This window comes from Zonotrichia leucophrys, chromosome 2, assembly GCF_028769735.1.
Source record: "Zonotrichia leucophrys gambelii isolate GWCS_2022_RI chromosome 2, RI_Zleu_2.0, whole genome shotgun sequence".
Classification (NCBI taxonomy): domain Eukaryota; kingdom Metazoa; phylum Chordata; class Aves; order Passeriformes; family Passerellidae; genus Zonotrichia; species Zonotrichia leucophrys.
The window spans coordinates 31894061-31913773 of record NC_088171.1 but is presented as its reverse complement, the minus strand read 5'-3'; the positions used below and the strand labels follow the sequence as shown (position 1 = coordinate 31913773).

The window sequence follows — 19713 nt, the reverse complement described above, 5'->3', positions numbered from 1 at the left end:
GTCCCTGCTTGATCAGGGAGGTTGGACCAGATGACTCACTGTGGTCTCTTCCAACCTCATCCATTCTGTGACCTGTGAACACAAAGAAGAAAATATTCCAAATATAAATTACATCGATCAGCTTCATGGATACCCTGTTCTTAATATTACATCTGGAAGCTATTAAGGAAAATGGATTTCTCTTCAGGGATGTTTCATTGACAATAATTTGCACAGATTTAAAAATATTTCCCTACAGCTGTTAGCACCAGCCAAGCTTTTCTGTGAAAATAACTGGGTTTTTAAAATATAGATGTGTATTTGTGCGAAGGATTAATCTTGTTAGAGAACAAAAATACTCAGAAACGCTTCCAAATAAGTGCTCAATCAAATGGGAAGTAGATACCAGATTACCTCCTTCAGAATGCTTCTATATATGGATGAATGCCTCTTCTTTAATGAGTTTAAGTTCCTTGAAAACTTCATGCTTGAATCTGAGTTCTCTGTTTCTCTTGTGTTTTCATTTCTAAAAAATATTTTTGGAGCACATTTGTAGGGGGATAGAATATAAGAAAATAAAGGTAGTATAGAAAGTAATCTTACCTCTAAGGAGTTGCAGCTGAGCCAATTATTAGAGCTTAGGAACAGGCCTGGCTTTAACAGGCTGTAGCCAATGAGGAGAAGAGTGCTATAAAAGAGTGGGTTGGTTGGTTGCAGTGAGAGTTAGTGCTTAGAGGAGATGCCTGTGGGAAACCTCAAGGAGGTATGAAATGCTTGCAATAAGGAGATAACAATATGGAATCTTTGTGGTATAATGGCAATACACTCCCCCTTCCCCCCCAAAAAAAGCTGGTCAGTAATATTTGGTTAAGAGATACTGTCACCTCCTCATTCAGTTCTGGAAGCAGATTGTTAAAGTAACGTCCTTAGAAGTCCAGAAGTATTGTTTGAACCTATTCTTTACCTAACCCTAGCTGGGCTCTTGGGGGCTTATTCTGAATAATTCTCTCACTAGTAATGTCAAATTTAAAAGGAATTTATGTATGTCCATGAAAGTTCTTTAGAGGGGAAGCCTAATTTCCAAGATGTTCCCAGTGCTGTCTGAAGCAGGCTAATTTATGTGTGGGACAGAAATGGTTTGGATCTTGAAAATGGAGGAAGAATTGTCAGAAGTCTTGGTGAAGTTTTAAGGGTATCCAAGTATCTGTAACTAAGGTGAAACTAAGAGTTTAAACAGGAAGGCAAAATGCTAATTAGTTGAGATTATAATGAAAAGTCTGAAAAAGGTAAGTGATATGACTTTTCTTTAAGACTGAGCTTTTTGTTGGAGTGATAAAATAACATAGGATCCTTCAATTAAATAAAAAAGGGTTAGTTTGAAAGTTTTGGTTTTTATTGAAAAAGACATGTATGTGCCACCAAGAGGCAGGAAAAACAAGGATCAAAAGATGCATGGCAAAATGTAACCTCTGGGAACTAACAAGAGTCACAGCTGTGTTAAAAACCCATCAAGTGAGGAAAGCGTGCTCCACACCACACAGACAACAAATCAGAGGCTGGTGGCAAGGCAGCAGCAATGTATTTTTTCAGGCAGAGACAGTGCATTAAAATGATTACACTTGGATAAACTGAGCATCTGCATCAGGGCAAATGCACTTCCAGTGTCAGCAAGCAAGACACAAACCCAGATGATTGTTTCTAAATAAGCTGTGGCACCACTGTGTATTCTGGCACATGCCAATTTTTTGTTGGGGTTGAGCATGGCATGAAAGTGAGTTATTTGGGTATTGACAACAAAGAACAAGATAACTGGAATTCCAGGAATCAGCAACGGGCAGGTAAGAGGCAATGCTGTTCAACTGGTGAAAAGTAGGACATGAGAACCGTAGGGATGGCTGCCCTTCTGCTCTTGCAAATTCATTTGCTGCTTCCTCTAAAAAGCTTCAGCAGAATATGTAGTTTGGTACACATGAAACATAAAACAAGTTTCCCAGAAATCTAGATGTGAACAGTCTCTTTACATATTCTCAACAGGGAAAAATTTTTAGTATTTTAGTTTTAAAAAGTTCATTAAGGTAGCACGAATGAAAGTTTTGGTGTTACTTGGAGTATGTGAAAACCGAGCACTTTATAAAAACAAACCCACAAGAAGGCTTTGCCTGCTCCCACACAGAGTTATGCACAATGACCAGAAAAGCTCCCCAAAACTGAAGCGTAGAGCACAAAGGTTTACCCACGACGTAGGTGACAAGCAAAGCTGTGACAGGAGACAAAGTCATATCTGGAGATGAAAGCTAAACTACTGAAATGTGAATGTCTTACCAAATGGAAAACAATTAAGTAGAATCTTTGCAAAGGAAATGACGGTTTAGTGACATCTAGTGATGTTAATGCTTGTCTAGATATTTCCATCAAAATAGGACATCAAATATTGGTTTGAGGTAATCTATATTGTACTCTAAAGGAAAATAGGGTTTGTGCAGATGTTCAGATTTTTGCTGGGGAAATCCAAATGATGTATATAATTTTGGGGTTTAATAGTTTAAAAGTCACTTAAAAGTGAACTACAAGCAAGTTTGGTTCATCTTGGAATAATGGAATTGTATAAAAATCAGCAAAGATTTTTATACAATTCCAGTATTTTATCCAATTCCATTAGGCAAATAAAAAATGAAAAATCTAACTGGACCATGCTTTTACCATGAAAATAAATCCCATAGGGGATCTTCTACTCTTCAAGTCTCTTCAAGTTGTTGCAATTTGATTAGTTTAGATGTTCAAATATTATATAAAGGCAAATACACATGCTCTCTATTGTCTAGATGTAAGCACTGAAGCTCTGAAGTGACTATGGCACATTTTTATGTTAGCTAAAGAATAATGAAATCAATGTATTTTTATTCTCTGTCGGCAGAGCCCTAAGGAGTTGAGTTTATAATGAAAACACTGAATAAGTAAAGTAATTTGAATTTTCTTTAAGACTAAGCTTTTGCTGGAGTGATAAAAACAACACAGGAACCTTTAATCAAATAAAAAAATATTACTGATTATTTTCTGCACTTTCATTTGCATGAGAACATTAATTAAAAAAAAAAAAGCCTCACTGTAAAATATTTGAGGCCATACAATTAAGTAGTATTTTAAGGCAGCGGCCCATTGTTAGAATTCTTATATTTCCCCAGAAGTCTCTCCCATTTTTGCACTCAGCTTATCTGTTCTGTATCTACTTCATTTATAATCCTTCCATCTTGTATCTCTTAGGTTTTAAGTTTGATATGTTATGGTTTCTTTATCAACCAGGTTCAATACCATCCCAAAACTTTGACATTAATATTTTTTTATTTATTTATTTTGATTTTTATTTTTTTGCTAAATTAAGGGGAAACCCACAGTTCTTTAATATGAGACCATAACTTCTCTGTTCGAAGAACAAGCTCATTACTGTTAAGGAACAAGCATACTGTAACCACACAAGAAAACTGAACATCTCTTTTCTAGTTCTTAAGCTGCTGTTTTATTTGGCAGAGGGGAGGAGCGTATTGTTGGCCTTTATTTGTCTTTCATTTCATACCCTGCAAAGCTGCCCTCAAGCACCACTGGGTATGACATCCTTTGCTGTGATATACAGCATGAACTGTTGATGTCCTGCCCTAAGAATGTCTTGGGAAGAGCAAGATGTCAGTGTGGTTACTGAATGCCTGCTTCCCAACATTATGACAAGGAAAAATTTGTATTAGCACAAAACCCAGAGCATCTCCTGCAGAATTCAGAAGGGTTCATGTATGCTACAATAAAATAGGCTTCCAGACTGCCTAGGTAAATGCAGATTTGGCATTGAGCAGAGGCTGATGTATGATCTGTGAAGGTGGAAGCAGAAGACAGGATAAAATTATGTGTTTTGTGTGTACAGGCCCACTGTGCAGAAATGATAATAAGGTGAGAATGACAGCTGGGTATTTTCTGGTGTGCAGTTTTTCTGTCAAAGAAAACTAACCTGCTGAAAATGGAAATATCCTGGGGAATGTTGATCTCTGGAGACACTTGTTTGGCTTTTTCACAAAGCGGGTTTTAGACTTTGGCTGCTGATCTAGACATGAGGATCCCAGAGTTTTCATCAACTGGCCCTTCAGATGTTTGCTGCTTTCTGACTACCAAGATCTCTATCCTTCCAGGACAGTGCAATTCAGCATGAGAAAGCTTAGAGTCCCTGGGAACTCACTGCCAGACAACATAGCTGTCTTTGAGACCATGAGCTCAGCCCTTGAAATGTTTTGCTTTTTAAGAAATTATAGCACCCAGACTGCCATTTCAAGCAGAAATCAACTTTCAAAATTTCATTTTGATTTGTGATGTTTAAAACATTGTAAATGATACCTTAAAAATTACTAGAAAATAATGATGGAAGAACAAGATGAAAGAAAAAAAAGAGAAAGTTCAGTGGAGATGGACGAGCTGAAAATAATAATAATAATAATAATAATAATAATTATTATTAAAATTCATGAGCTGGAGGTTAAATGCAAGAAAATGTGTTAATATACTGTGTCAGTGGGATCCTTCTAGAATATTCATATTCTCATGTAAAACGAGCATCTTCATATCTGTGTTTTCTTTGGTCTTTTTCCTTTGCATCATCATCTGTTGTATTCAGACTACAGCTACATATCCCCATAGCATTTATTAGCACAACAGCAAGAGCAGGAATACTCCAAAAAAAAAAAATTGATGTCCTAGACTGCATCTCAAGACTATCAACATTTTGGAATAAAACCTAAAGGTGAAATTCTGGCTTGATTTATATCCCTGACTATTATTTTTAATTAGACTTTTATTGCATACTATTTTCTTTTCTCAGGTGCTATACAGGTACATTAACTTAAGTATATTATTCTAGTGTTGGAGCCAGCAGATCTCATTCATCACTTTCAAGTTGACTATAATTTCTTTCAGTTCTTTCCTGTGATTTCTTTAACCTTTTTTAATTTGGGGTTTTTTTGGCCATTATGCAAACTTTCATTTCACACAGCTGTTCTGTGAAAGGAGTTCCCTAGACCATGATTAGAATTTCTCTGCATATCTGCCCTTTTATGCTGAAGTCTCCCAAGAAATCTCATTTTCATTCTGTGCAATACTTGTTCTTTTGCCCTCCTTGCTAGCCACCAATCTGACATGTACTGTGACTTGCTTAATCATCATCTAGTTCAATGATTAACTTGACATTGCAGATTATTTAGCATATTCCTGTTGTGGCAATTTTGCAATTTATTGTTCTATTCATATTGACCACTAATATTGCAATTCACAATCATTGCTTGTCAGCTGAAGTATTTCAATTCTTGTGTGATCTTGATACATGAGCAGAGGTATTTGAATGCTTGTATAATCCTTAGATAATGAAATTTTACTGTGTTCTTTTTGTTTTTCTCATCATAACATCTAATTCTTTTCTGCCAATCAATTTTTAAAGCATTTGTCTTCTCATGCAGATTACTTAGAGTATAAATATTTTTTCACATATTTGCTTTCACAGTACAATATAATCTTAGACTCACACAAAATTCTGATACAGAGAAACCCTTGGAAGCATCTAGTTCAACTTCCTGCTCACATTAGCTATAATGGCAGACCAGGCTTTTCTGGGCATTACTGTGAAAACAAAGGATGGATGCAGCACACTCTCCTCATAACCAGGCAATCTGTTTCAGCGGATAAAGGCTTTTCCTTCTATCTAGTCTGGACTTTTCCTTTTTTCGTTTTATGACCATTGTCTCTCATCCCAACACCACCATATTGTTATGAACAGCCTGGCTCACCCAGTTACACTCCATCATTTTGCAGGTAGGTCCCTTGAAATCCTCTCATCAGGATAGTCTCCTTGTTTATATTTGGCCACAGAACCAAAATCTTTTTGATGTTTGATCATTGACCATCATCTTAAACACCTAAACTAATGCTAGCATGTGTGATTTTGCTCTTGCTTTACCCTATGCTGCAGACACATTTGCTGCTGTGTCCTGTGCTTCAGACAGAAGTTGATTAATTAACTCCACTCAGCTCTCCAAGGAGTACTTTGCCATGTTTTAGACCATTTTCTCTTGTCAGGAGGCAGTCAGACTGTGAAATGGTGGCACTGTTAATTTAATTGAGTGATAACCTCCCCATTTCCAACACAGATTTTTTGGCAAGTCAGTCCCTGACTGACTTTTTCTGGGCAGCCTCCTTTCTGATTCTGAAGCCAGGGCACTCACTGCAGACCTTGCTGTGCTTCACTGGCCTATTGAGATCTAACATCAGGCATGGACCGTCTGGGATTTTACCACACTTTTAATTCAGTTCCATCTGCAGTTTTCCATTTTTTTTTTTCAGTATTAGTATTTTTTGGCATTTTGGTTTGGCTTTTACCTCCAAATATCAGCAGATAACAATTGAGGCTTCATGTGTAATGTGAGCTTCATTAACTAATCAAGCATAATATTGTTTGGAAATCTTAGTTATTCTTAGGTAGAGGTTGTGCTGTACCTGATGTCTCATAGCTGCCCACATCTGGTTATAGACTGACACATTTTATACCTTCACCTTAGTTCAGAGTAACTCTCATAACAGGGAAAATAACAGAAATTCATCTTCTGTACACCACTTACAACACTTTCTGGACATCGAATTATTTCTTAAACTTCCTTAGGCCAGCTTTCTGAGGTATATTTAAGAGACTAAATAGAAAGAAAAACTTAAGGCAATTTATAAAATTAGTCTTTTCTGATGTGCCTGGCCAAGGCAGAATTCTGCCTTTCTTGGTCTGTGCTGTAATTCTCCCCACTTTTAAGAATCTTGGAGTCAGGATGAGCAAGTGGTTTGTGTACACAAAACACACTGCTCAGAAGATTTTGATCCATCTCATGCATTGATTGTTCACTGTTATACTGAGTGAACTGTGGAAAATTCCTTCAAGATCTCTAGGAGGAGACAGAATATTTTGTTCTTTACTTTGACATACATAGGTATAACACCTCATTAAGAGCTGATGAACATTTCTTTTTCCTTTATTTAAAAATACCATGGTATCACGCCTTGGAGCCAAACCCTAAAATCTATGACAGAGTAAGCAGGCAGGTAGGGTCTGTACGCTGCCTTTTTGAAAAGCTTGATTACACCTAAAGGAGGGCAAGCCCTACAGATTTTTGACCAGCATGCAAGAAGAGGATTACTAAAAGCGACAGCAAGCTGGCCATGAAATTGTAGGGGAGCTACTTAAGACCAATTTGTCCTTCTCACTGACTCTGGTTAGTCAATTATTTCATTTTAGGCCCTTGCTGAGTTTTTGCTCATATAAATTCCTGTTACAATTATCTTGATCTTAAACCCATGACTCAGTTTCAGAAGGTCACCCAGCAGGTGGCACTCCCCATCTGACTTCAAACTGATTCAGAAGGGAGAGCTCTTGGCACTTACACAGCAGGGCAGACCTGCCAAGCCACATCCTGGGTGGTAGACGGGTGCCTTCATCTCCATCCCTACTTTCCCACATGGGGGCATCTTTTGTGCTGACCCACTGGCAGAGGAACATTTCTAGGCTTCACATCGTCTCCAGCATCTTTATGTTGGGGTTCCTTCCTTGTTGTATAGCCTAGAAAGAGGCTGAAAAGTCCAGCTGGTGCGAAGGAAGCTGCAAGTAGCAATGACCAGAAAATAGCTGTAGAACTGAGGTGAAGGGTGACGTGGAAGTCTGTAAAGTGCATGCCTGAAGGAGGTTAAAATAAGCTTGGCATTGGAGTGAATGCAAAAAGATTGACATGCGTACGCATTTGTCTCAAGACATATAATTTACATCTCCCACTTCTGTAGGTTTTTTGACCTTTTCAATATTTCAAGTTTCGCATAATTAACATATTTCTTCTGGTTAGAGAGGCTGAAAGGTTAGAAAGGTTGAAATCAGAAATAAACGGATGTCTCCTTTGAGTCAACAGATGAAAAAGGCACAGTCTGTCACAAACTAAAATTTTAATTAATGGAAAATATGAGACAGTAAGAAAGCGTCAAATACGAAACAAGATGTCAAGGATCTAGACAAGTTGAGTCTGAGGGAGCTTCTCCCTAGTCCCTGAATTTCTCTGTATTTTGATAGCTTTCATCCTCCTTCTTATTTTTCCCATTGAGAAACACCTGAAATGTCTTTTACGTTCTTCCTCTCACTACAGGTTCTGTTTTCTCTGCATCTTCTATAGCTTTAGTATTCCTCTGTTCCCAAAGAAATTATCATAATGTCTTTTTTTGATTAATTTTGCTGCCCTACATCCTTCTGCTTTGTACCCTTCCGTAGTAGTTTGCATCCCTGGAAAAATCTTACAGGAGTGCTAAATTTAATAAAGATTTTTTGATATCTATTTTCTATATCCAAACACATTAGAGGAAGTTCATTTGCTACATTGGAAGAAATACTCCTTACAGTCTAAATATAAATACTGTTTTGTTTTCCTAATTTGAGATATAGTTCAGAATAAAGGGCTATTACTCTTCATAAATGAGTATATATTTTAAACTCTAATGATTAATCATGAAGCTGATATGATCTGAATTTTCATATCTTAACAGGTCATTATACTACTGGTTTTATTCTGTTGATTGCTCTGGATGTTCTTATTTCTCACCTGTGTCTGTTAAAAAAATTCCTGCCTGTCATTACAGGTTGCAGTTTATGAAACAAGACTTATGAAATGTATAAATCCTGTATGTTAAAAAATCAGAGTTTGCTGTATCAGAGACTTAAAACCACTACCCACAATTAAAGGGTTGACAATCTGAGAGGTACAGCAGAATTTTAATTTCTTGTATGATGCTGGTGAGATGCTGAAATGTTTTGTTAATATGTAAGAGAATGCATGTTGTTCTAGAATCAGAAATCTTAATTTTTACCTTTCAGGGATTCCTTATTTTATCATTTGGTGTGGGGTTTTAGGGCAGTAAATAATCTGCATTATGGATTGCATCTATAAAATTCGGGATCAATTGCAGCCCATCTTCCACTTGCTAAATATTGCATACATACATATGTCATATGTTTGTGCATGTTATGGCCCTGTTCTTTCACTATGTAGGCTCTGAACACATTCTAAATTTTTTGCTATATAAAAATGAGAAAAGGCTGTCACAAACTGTGAATTCCATAATTATTTTGTCCTAGGCAATATTCCAAGACACAGAGAACTACTGATGTTATTTCTATTACAGAGTCATTAGTGTCAAATGCAAACCCTCAAAATAATAAGCCATACCTCATTTTCCCAGAACTATGAAATTACATCATTTTAATTCTCCTGTTACTTTTAAATCTTGTTTTTTGGAGTTTTTTTCTTAGCTATTCTCAATCTTTATCAAGTAAATACACATACCTATGTGTACTTTTCTATCTTCACGTGTAAGTATGTGAGAGCCTGTGTATAGTTTTTACTTTTCCATATATGTAGTAATTCCAGAGGAAAATCAATTCCAGTTGCATACATGTGAAATGTCTGTTTTTCATAGCCTGTCTGGCAGAAAATACTTTGTTCTATTGGGATGATGATAACAGGGAGCTGTATGAACTCTTTTATGTCTGCATGCATAGTCTCAATTGTCCATTTACAATGACCTATATTGTATTTAAAATATCTCAAAATTTTCTCATTAAAGAGTCTTGTCATGACAATTAAAAGTAGTTTTTTTAGTGGTTATCATATATTAAATTATAAGTATCTTAATTTACTGGCAGTGTCTTGCTTTCAAAGACAGAGACTGACAAGTCTGTAATTATATTTTGTATAATTTCTCCATTTTTCCCAGCAAGAACAAATATGCAGACAACATCTATAATGCTTCATTAACAGCCTTATTTAAAAAACTCTTCAATATCTGACTACATTAATTTTAAAATTTTTTTTGTTATGATCTGTAATGTGGAACAGCCTTTTATAGCTGTTAAGCAAGAATAAGGTCTGGCATTCGAAAAGTTTTAATTTCTTCAAAAAGAAAAAAATTAAAAAGAATCTGACTTCAAGGTCATATTGGAAATCTAGGGCAAAATAAGGTTTCAGGTTCCAGGCTAGTGCCCTCCACACAATGAATAATGTGCTAGGCAATATACTGCTAGAAGAAATTGCTGAAATACTTTTAGGGAAAAGAAAAAAAAAAAAGGATTCATATCCTTTTGAAAGAAAGATGTTAGATGTATAAAGGCTTGAACCTTCATTCATTTTCCACTACTTCTGTTGAGAATTGAAAGTACATAGTATGTTGCAGGACTGTTCACCTATATACGGTCCTTAGAAATGTATGAGTGCTTTTTGTTCTGCCAAATAAATGCATGCTGTAGGGTACAATCACTGTTCAAGCATTCTTTATTGCAGGTTGTCACTCATGTATTTGAATTGCACATTTTTCTCCATATGAACTGAGAAATCTTTACCTAGTTTTTTCCTACCCTTTTATGAGATTTGGACATGTCACTTGATAGAAATCAATTTTTCAAAACATCCCCATCCCAAAGCTTCCTTGGGTCTATATACACTGTTTTTCATTGTATGGGTTTCACTCTGTTACTGACAAAAAAAAACTGACTGCATTTTTTTGTTTCTTAAATTCAAATTAAAAGTAGGAAACGGTAAACACAAATGCTAAATTCAAGGTTTTGCAAATGCAAAAGCCTAGACATGAAACTAGGAGAATTTTTACAGTAATCTTATGAACTTTTCAGAAGGTCAGTCCATTTTTCGTATGAGGTGCTGATATACTGATCATATGTCAAAGCAAGAAGATTACTATGCAGAGGATCTGTAGCCTCTTGGTTTTTACTGTTTCTAGGGTTAAAAATTACACAAGAAACAATGTGCACTGCAGTGTAAAAATGACCGGGACCACTTTCACTTTCATTTTGTATCTGGTCTCTCTTCTGGAGGGACAGACTGTGAATTGTACACTGCATTGACAGACACCCTGACTGCAAAGTAGCTCTAATATGTATTCTCTTGACTGTAATGCACTTTTCTTCTTGCCCAGTGTTGCAGACAGAGCAGCCAGACACCTGACTGGGAACAGCTGCTCATCCTTTGTATGCTGGAGAGCCTGAGAAGCAAAAACTTCTCTCCAAGGTAAAGCCCCTCTGCATTGTTTTGCAGTCCAATGGCAAAAGTAACCTGGAATTTAATTTGTTTTTGAAAACCCCTTTTGTATTTTACTTCATTAGATGAGGACTGGAAAAAAAGTACAAGTCTTAGTCAAAGCGGGTTTAAGGCAACATTACTTTTATCCATGGTCTGATTCTAAACAATAAAGAGAGCAATGCAGAAGCAAAACAGTAATATACTTCAGTGAGAGATCTGACTTCAAAACCTTTAGCAGATCCAGCTAGCAACTGAAACTATTTTGGCACTGGAACTCTGGAAAAAAGGAGATAGCAGGATGAAAAATTGCAGAAGACTAGAAGTGGAAAAATTTTTCTGTAAGTGGATAAATTTCCAAGGGTTATTCATACTAAAAACAGAACATTTTCATTCTATATCTAACTTGCTACCATCAGCTCCCAAGACTAATAATTCCTGTTTTGAATTTAAAAATTGACCCTACAAACCACAATGGAACATTTATTTTTAAATTTAAAAACTTTCTTTTTTTTGTTTAAATGCAATTAATGATAAAAGACACTTCAAAGCATTGCTGTTCTCTATAATTTCACAAATATTTAAACACACAGATCCCAAAAAAGTGGCTGTGGCCACCAATGACCAACATCCATCCCTAGTGATGGCTGAAATACATGTCAAAATTAACCTCAGAGATGCTATGAAAGCAGGGGAAAAAATCAAGGAGGAAGACACAACTTTGATGGAAAGATATGAGAGATATGCTATGGATACTGGAAAAAACAAACAACCAAAAAAAAACTTGACCAAAAAAGCCATCAAAAAGCGTGGCCATCAAGTGCAGGGACTTACATCAAAGCTTACCGAAGTGATCCCCATACAGATGCCAACAAATTTCTTTTAGGGCAGGGAAATGAAATCTTGCGATTTCAATGGGGATCAATTTGGGCAAGCTTTAGCGCATGTCCCTGCACTTGATGGCATGCCATGTCTTTTGATGGCTTTCATATCACCTAAGATTTTTTCTTTTTTTGTTTTTTTTTAAGTATCCATGCCATGTCCCTCATATCTTCCCCTCCAAGTTTTGTCTTCCTCCTTGACTTTTTCCCCTGCTTTTGCAACATCTGTGAAGTTAGTTTTGGCTTCTTGTTGGTCCTTTGCACTGCACCTGATGTAATCCCGGTCCATTTTCTTGTAGTCACTAAATTTCCAAAATTTTTTTTTTTCCTGCAATTGCATTTCCCTTGATGGTATCTCCATTCCTGAGTGTTTGTATGTCCTTATTTTCTGTTTCGCTAGATCCTACACTGTTGTTGCCAAAGCAGTGGTAAACATCAGTGCAGAAACCAGAACTTACTTCGGGGTGAAGTGACATGGCATGGATACTGAAAAAAAAAATCTTCACCAACGTGAAAGCCATCAAAAGGAATGGGATACCATGAAGTGCAGGGGCGTGGACCAAAGCTTATCTAAATTGCCCCCCTTGAAATTTTGGTAACAGAAAAGGAGGACTTTCAAACACTCTGGTATGGGGATACAATGAAATGATATGTAGTTGAAGAGAAAATAAAGAAAATTGAGAATTTTAGTGACTCCAGGAAAATGGACCTGTACGGAGTTTCCATGTTTGCCTTGAGGATTGATAGCAGTCAATTGATAGCAGTCAACTTGTCCTGCACTGCTCTAGAAAGCTCTATTCAACCCAGATTGATAAAGATAGACAAAATATCTGTGAACTAAACATGCATAAAAGCCACCTTAACTATTTTCCTGAGCATTTACTTGTACTCTGAAATTGATAATTTCTTCTCAAGGGTTCCTTAGTACAAGGAAATGGTGCTACAATTCACATCCCACAGATGCTTGGCACATAACATAGTAAAATTCTCTTTCCTCTCCCTAATTATGACCATGAAGAGGTGGTTCTTGTGCTCACTGCTGTGCCATTCTCTGCTTCATTCGAAATTTGTATTCCAAAATCAAGGCCTCAGAATTTAGGAGACATGTGGCTAAGTTGGTTTTGGTTTACAGTTATGTGATTCCAAAGAATTTCTGCCTCTGTTCCAGGAGGCACTTTCTTTTCCAGTCTTAATGATCCTTGGGATTAATAAGTCTCACCTTAAGGTCCTGTTACACGTCCTCCAGTGAGGAACATTTCAGAAACCCCAAAAGTGTCCTCATTCTCTTCCTCTTCTCTGTGGTTTCTTCTGTAGTATAATTATTATTACACAAGAGAGCAGATGCAGAACTGAAACAGGTAACCAACCCCCAAGTATTTGTAGGCTTTCTGAAACAACACTTGCAGCTTTTTGTAGTGTATCTGGCAGTGATCAAGTGTGAACCCTTGAGTTTTATCTTCAGTCAGTATTATGAAAAGAAAATGCAGAAAAGCTGCCCTGGAACAAGAAGAAAGGTGTTCTTTTCCCATTAAGACAACATGTGTAGTCTGAACATCAAAGACAATGAGTGGAAAAGAAGCAAAAGGATGCATAAACTCTCTAACTTAAAGACATCCTACAACATCTCACTTGGATAATTGGGTGACAACATCATCAAAACCCATGGATCATCTTCATTTCTTGGGAAGTGGGTATCACGGCAATGGAGCCTCAGCCCTTGTCATCCTTGGCTCCTGAAGCTGGTGAGGTTACTTCAGCCACAAGCCTCTGGACCACACTTCTTTGTCCATGGCAATACCATGACTTGCACGAAAAACTTCCTATGTGCCTGCTATGTGTTCACCCTGTTTGGTAAGGAATGATATGTACGGGATGTAGTGATAAATTATGTTCAGCACAATACTCTTGCAAAAAAATCATCCTTCAAATATTTGTTGGGGCTGTGTACTGTTCTCTGAAGCCCAATGGGATTTAAAATGGGTTCTCAGGTCTTTTTTAAATAGGAGAAAAAAAATTAAAGGCTGCATTATTATTAATCACTGCATGAAAAATTAAAATTGTGCTATCAAGAGGAGTCTCTGTAACATGTCTTTTCTTGATGCATCTAACTCAGTTATTACATGCCCCTAAGAAGCCTTTTTATATCTTTCTTTCCATTAAAAATTCTTTCACCCCTTTCTCTCAAACACTTCAGCTGTGTTAGCACAGTGCTACAAACCATCCCTGGCCTGCTCTCTGTTGCTGTAGTATATTAAACTGGTCTTGGCTCTATAAATTTTCTTCATAGGCTTGGCCATATTTTTGTCTCAAATACTTTTCTGAAGTTTATGGTATCCTTAATTTTTCATGGATCGTAAAGTCAGAATGAACTGTTGAGGTATTTGTTTTGCCCTCCCAGATAAACCATTCCATGTAATTTCTCTGAAACAGATTACACTTGGATGGACCTGCCCCAGGCCTATCTTACAGCCCTGTGGAGGCTCCTTGCAGAAATGCCAGGCAAATATTTTGATGCAATACTTTCCTCACTTCTCTGGACTCTTTCTTGCCTGTTGGCGCTATTTCTGATAGAATCTCAGTAGTACAGACCTGTGTAGCAAATTTTAGGGTTTATCAGAGGTGGCGGGGTGCCAGGACTGCTGGGTGCTCTGGAGGTCATCACCTGCAAGCAATTGTAGCATGCAGCATCTCTGCTGCACTCTAAAAAGTTCCTGGAGCAAACTCTGGAAGGCACAAACATGCCTGATTTACATCTGCTTGTTTAATCTTGTGTCTACAAATACCTTGGAATATGTGAGCCAGAGATAGATTGATTAGGTTTTTACTTTACAAAAAAACAAAATGAAACAAAATCAAAGCTTTATAAGGTTTTGGAAATTCCAAGTTTGTTAGAATATTCTTTATAAACTTCCTTTTTACTTCTGTTTTCTTCTTTTGGAGTATGTATTTTACATATAATGACAAGCATAAAATTTTCATTTAAAATATGAACTCACTGACTGAAATATCAATAAAAGAAAAATATACTTTTATTTCTAATTGCATTACCATGTTACAAGGAGGCTCTGTGAAAATGTACATGCTTTTATGGTGATTGAGTACACGGTGTTTCCAGCCTTGTATTTCATGGGGAAAGCTCTGCTGTTTCCATAGGAAAAAGAAAAAGAGGGAAGTTGGCAAAAGAACATGTTCTGGAATAGAATTATTCCACTATCAAACTAATGTGAGTTTCCAAGCATTTCTGTGTGTGCGTGTGGAATGGAGCCATGCTACAGCAGCTTTTTTTTTGCAAAGCTTTAAAATATGACTCATGGGTGTTTTGTCAGTGGAATTGTTTGCAAAAGATGTTAGAGTATTATTTGTTTTCAAATTCTCTGTTCACTCTGGTTTCAAATGTTTATATACATATCACATTCAGAAATCTCTTGATTCAAATCATCTGAACATAATATGGTGTAGATAAAAACCACTTCATCACATTTTTTCTTCACCTTTTCATGTGATATCTGTTATAGAAGAGAGTCCATTTTTCATGTTACTGTACAAGTTGAATTTAAAACATTTTTTTTCTTAAATGTGACATCAGAAAAGCATGTAAGCGCACACATCAATAAATGAAAACTTTACAAGTTATATATATAACTTCAAATCTTTATGCTTAAAGGGTAAATTAATAATAAGACTCTCAGTACCACTGATGATTAATTGGAATAAAGTCTTCATAAAAAAAGTAACAACAAAAAATTCATAATATTATGAATGCTATAATGTATACTTAAAGTCATTATGAGTGTTGAAGTGAGAATTTTATTTATTACTGAACATGACAGTAACATCCAGATATTCAAAATCTAAATTTCTATTAACTTCAGAACTCATAGAACAGAGTAAAGACTATTTTTTTATAGGTGGGCTACTGCTGGTCTTTGTGATAATGACTGAAGGAAGGACACTAAAAAATCAGAAGGGGAAGGAAAGGGACATGGAGAAAAATACACCCTTTCATACTTTATGGATGTAACCAGATTTTCTACTTCAATCTGGCTTTTTTACTTTATAGAACCACTGGGTTCCTGGTGATGGAATGAAGAAAGGCTAGTTAATTTCTGTTTATTTAATGGAAATATTTTTCTTATTCCTCTAGTAAATTAACTAGTATTTATGTCTAACAAAGTTCTAAACAAAGAAAAAATCTTTGGAAATTATGATTTGACAGCATATTTTTATGTCATTTCTATCTCTCTGATTCATTAATGTTTCACCGATGTTTAGAGCTGCAAAGATATTTCACTTATGGTAATATTGCTGCTTGTCATGAAAATGAAGCTGAAACATATGTCAGGATATGTCCAAAAGGAAATAAACAGTAAGGGGCTTTGTTTTGGTGTTTGTTTGGTTATTTTGGTTTTTTTTTTGTTTGTTTTTTTTTTTGTTTTTTTTTTTTTGTTTTGTTTTGGTTTTTTTTTGGTGGGTTTTTTTGTTTGTTTTTAAATAAGACATAGCTTTTTTCATGGATTTCTACTTTTCATAAATCCACCATAAAGTAAAGTGGCATTTACAGCCAGGCTGGTACTTATTGAAAGTTTGGCTGATGTCATTTGGAAACTTTGTATGAGGCATTTCTTAAGAGTGGATCTTGTGGTGAGGTTAGGCTATGAAAAATCTGCATCACTTTCCCAAAGTGTTGTGATTTTAGTATGATTCTTAATTAGAAGAAGAGATCAAAATTTTTAGTCAAAATATCTGTTTAATTACTTAATTTGTCTTGGAAATATTTTTAAATAGAAGAATTTTCTTATGAAGTTTAGAGAACTTTTTTTTTAAAGAAAAAAGATGTACTGTAAATGTATTTCACTGTTTTAGTATTTTTTTCCCTCAAGTACAAGCCTAACATTCTGACTTTCCCCTCAATATTCTGCTGAATTTCAGATTACTCTGTAAACAACAGTCAACAAACAAATCCAAGTTCTGCTAGACAGTTTCATTTATCAGGAGGTCTATATATTTTTAAAAGTGTAGTAAGTAGAGATGAAACAAAATAATGAGAAAATATGTTTTCCTGAAGATAAAATGAATTATATTTAAAATTGAATGTATTTTAAATGCTTTAATTAAAAAAAGGAATTCTGTTTCTAACCAAATGTAAACATTTCTTTCTTGATGCAGTAATGGCCTGTACTTATCAGCACCTGAAACAAATAAAAATAGTACTTGATCCCAGGACGAGAGTTGAAACATTTAATCAGATATCACTAAAGCCTTTCCTTCCATGCAACTCAGGGAAATGAAACCCTTGCTCTGCTCACTGTAATTTCAATATCTTCAAGGTTTTTATTTCAAAGTCTGTGATCATGTGTGCCATGACTGTGGTCATGCAGCTTTTAATTGAGAATAACTTCTGATTAAATACATTTACTTGACAAGGGTTCCCTAACCAGAAAAAAAGATTGAGCCACCAAAGCTCTTCATTTTCAAACAACCACAAGGAATACCAGAGACTTGATAAGTTTTCAGTATTCAGTGGAGAAAGAATGAAAAAAGGGAAATTGTAGCAAAATTCTAAGTGATAATAATCTTTTAAGACAAAGATTTTCATAGCAAGGTCGCTGTATTGAATAACCTGAAGACATGCCTGTCTCTCGGAGGCTGAGTACAACTTGTTTCAACTGCTTTTTGCAAACAGATGTGGTCTTGGTACTTCACAACAACTGGAAGAGGGTAAAAACAAATGCACAGTTCCAGTTACTCAAAAGTAGACAACAGAAATCATGGATCTTAAGATCTTGCAATGGTTTCTTGTAAATGATATCCAGTTATGGTTGATGACAGAGCAAACTTTCCCAAGAAAAGCAGCTGATTTCATTGGAGCACAAATGGATAATGACAAGTTCATATGGAGTCTTCACGATTACTCAGTGTAGAGAAGTTGTAGTGATAAAGTTCCAGTACTAGTGATAAAGCTTCAGCCCTGAGACTCAACATTTGTCATGGAAACTTCTTTAAGGATTCCAATACTATTGAGGCCTTGGTGACATAGGAAACAAAATGGAGATGGCAAAGACTCTCTTTGTTCCTTTTAATGGCCATGCTTGGAATTTGGCATAGCTTCAGACAGTAATAATACTATTATTTTATGTGACAACGCTTTGGAGGTTTAGAAAATTATAAAATTTAATTCAAATTACACAAACAAGATGTCATTTTGCAGGCCAAATAAAAAAAAGTCATGGTGATGGATATAAGGAATTTGACCAAAAGTATAGCGTATGTGTGAAGAAGAAATGGTTTTAATTTCTGAGCTAACTAGAACAAGTTGCAATAGGAAAACTTGAACACATGCAAAGAAAGAATTTAAAATGATTGTTTGAACTGATTGCAAAGTGTTGTGAGCTTTAAAAATCACCTTCTTTCATACTTAGCTATATGGAAAAATTCCTAGAACGGTAGATCTTTCCAATGCAAGTGGCAGCAAAAGAAGACAAATCTTATTTGTCTTCACTTCTGAAATCTAAAAGTAAGATATCAAGCAAAGCTTAGCACCTTGTAATTCAAATGGCTGAATGAGCCTGCAGCAAGAGGTTTTTCAAAGTACAATTTCAGATTATGTATGCAATGAGGAGCACTCGCTTGATACATTATACTACAAGAGCTCCAGCTACAGGATATTTGGCAAAGAAGCAAGGATAAAAATCTGTGAAGGGTGTAATTTCTGAACTGCCACAGACATTTTGGCAGGAATGATTTGTCAAGGGCAAATCCACTAAAAAGCTGTCGAGTTAGGAATTTTTGAAAGTGCCTGAGATTCCAAGGAAGAAGAAAGTTCCAAGGAAAGTATGTCTGACAAAACTAGACAGTCAAATTCATCAAAGTACTTCATGACATTTTTCCTTGGCTCATAACTGCATTTCCCAAGGTCCAGCAGTCGATCAAACTTTGAACAAAAGAGGCACCAATTATAGAAGATATGGTCATTCATATGAACTTAATAGAAACATGCATGCAGATGTGCTTTGGATGAATGGCTTTAAATTGTCAGATTTTATAACTTTTTTAGCATTTTTCAGATAAATTGTAGCTTTGATTGTCAGATTTTATAACTTTCTTAGCATTTTTCCTGTCACAATTTGTCTGATTCATTGAGTGAGGAAGGTTCTGGATAATGGAAAAGGGGAAGTGAGATTGAGGCCTGAATTGAAGGGGCTGGTATCATGCAGGATTCTTTTGACCAGAGAAATGAGTCCTGGAACAAGTCATGTCACAAGAGGCCGTCCAGCATGCTCTGCTATTCTGCAATTAAATGCTCTATGTGCAGCTGGTCAGCAAATGAACATTGGTAGAGGAACCAGAGTGAAGGCAATGCATGGCCAGTGCAGGAGATGTGCCCAGGCTGCCAAGGAACAGGAGCCTGGCTTCACGCTCAAGCCTCAACCTCTCCAGGTGTGAGGCTTCACAGGTCATACCTGTTGCAAGGCAGTGTGAGCTCACAGCCAGATTGTTAATGTCAGATCAGAAATATGTCTATTTCTTCAACCAAACAGCTACAGTGTCTGTATTCAAAAGCAGCAAAGGCAGTAACAACGGACCTGGTGGCACTGGTAATGAACGCTCTTTGTGGGCGTATTTAAATACCCTCTTCATCATAACGAACTGTGTCTTTGATCCACAATTTAACAGTCATGACTGAACTTGCATATGATTTTACATGTTTATGAGGGGAAAAAAAT

At 36.2% G+C, this 19713-nt stretch overlaps 1 long non-coding RNA gene across 1 annotated transcript; it reads left to right on the top strand.

Annotated features, from left to right (window-relative positions):
- Positions 1-687: 687 nt before the first annotated feature.
- LOC135443076 (uncharacterized) lies at positions 688-14389 on the top strand. The gene is made up of 3 exons (XR_010438798.1): positions 688-742; positions 11008-11099; positions 12390-14389. It is a non-coding gene; the product is annotated as an uncharacterized LOC135443076 (long non-coding RNA).
- Positions 14390-19713: the final 5324 nt, after the last annotated feature.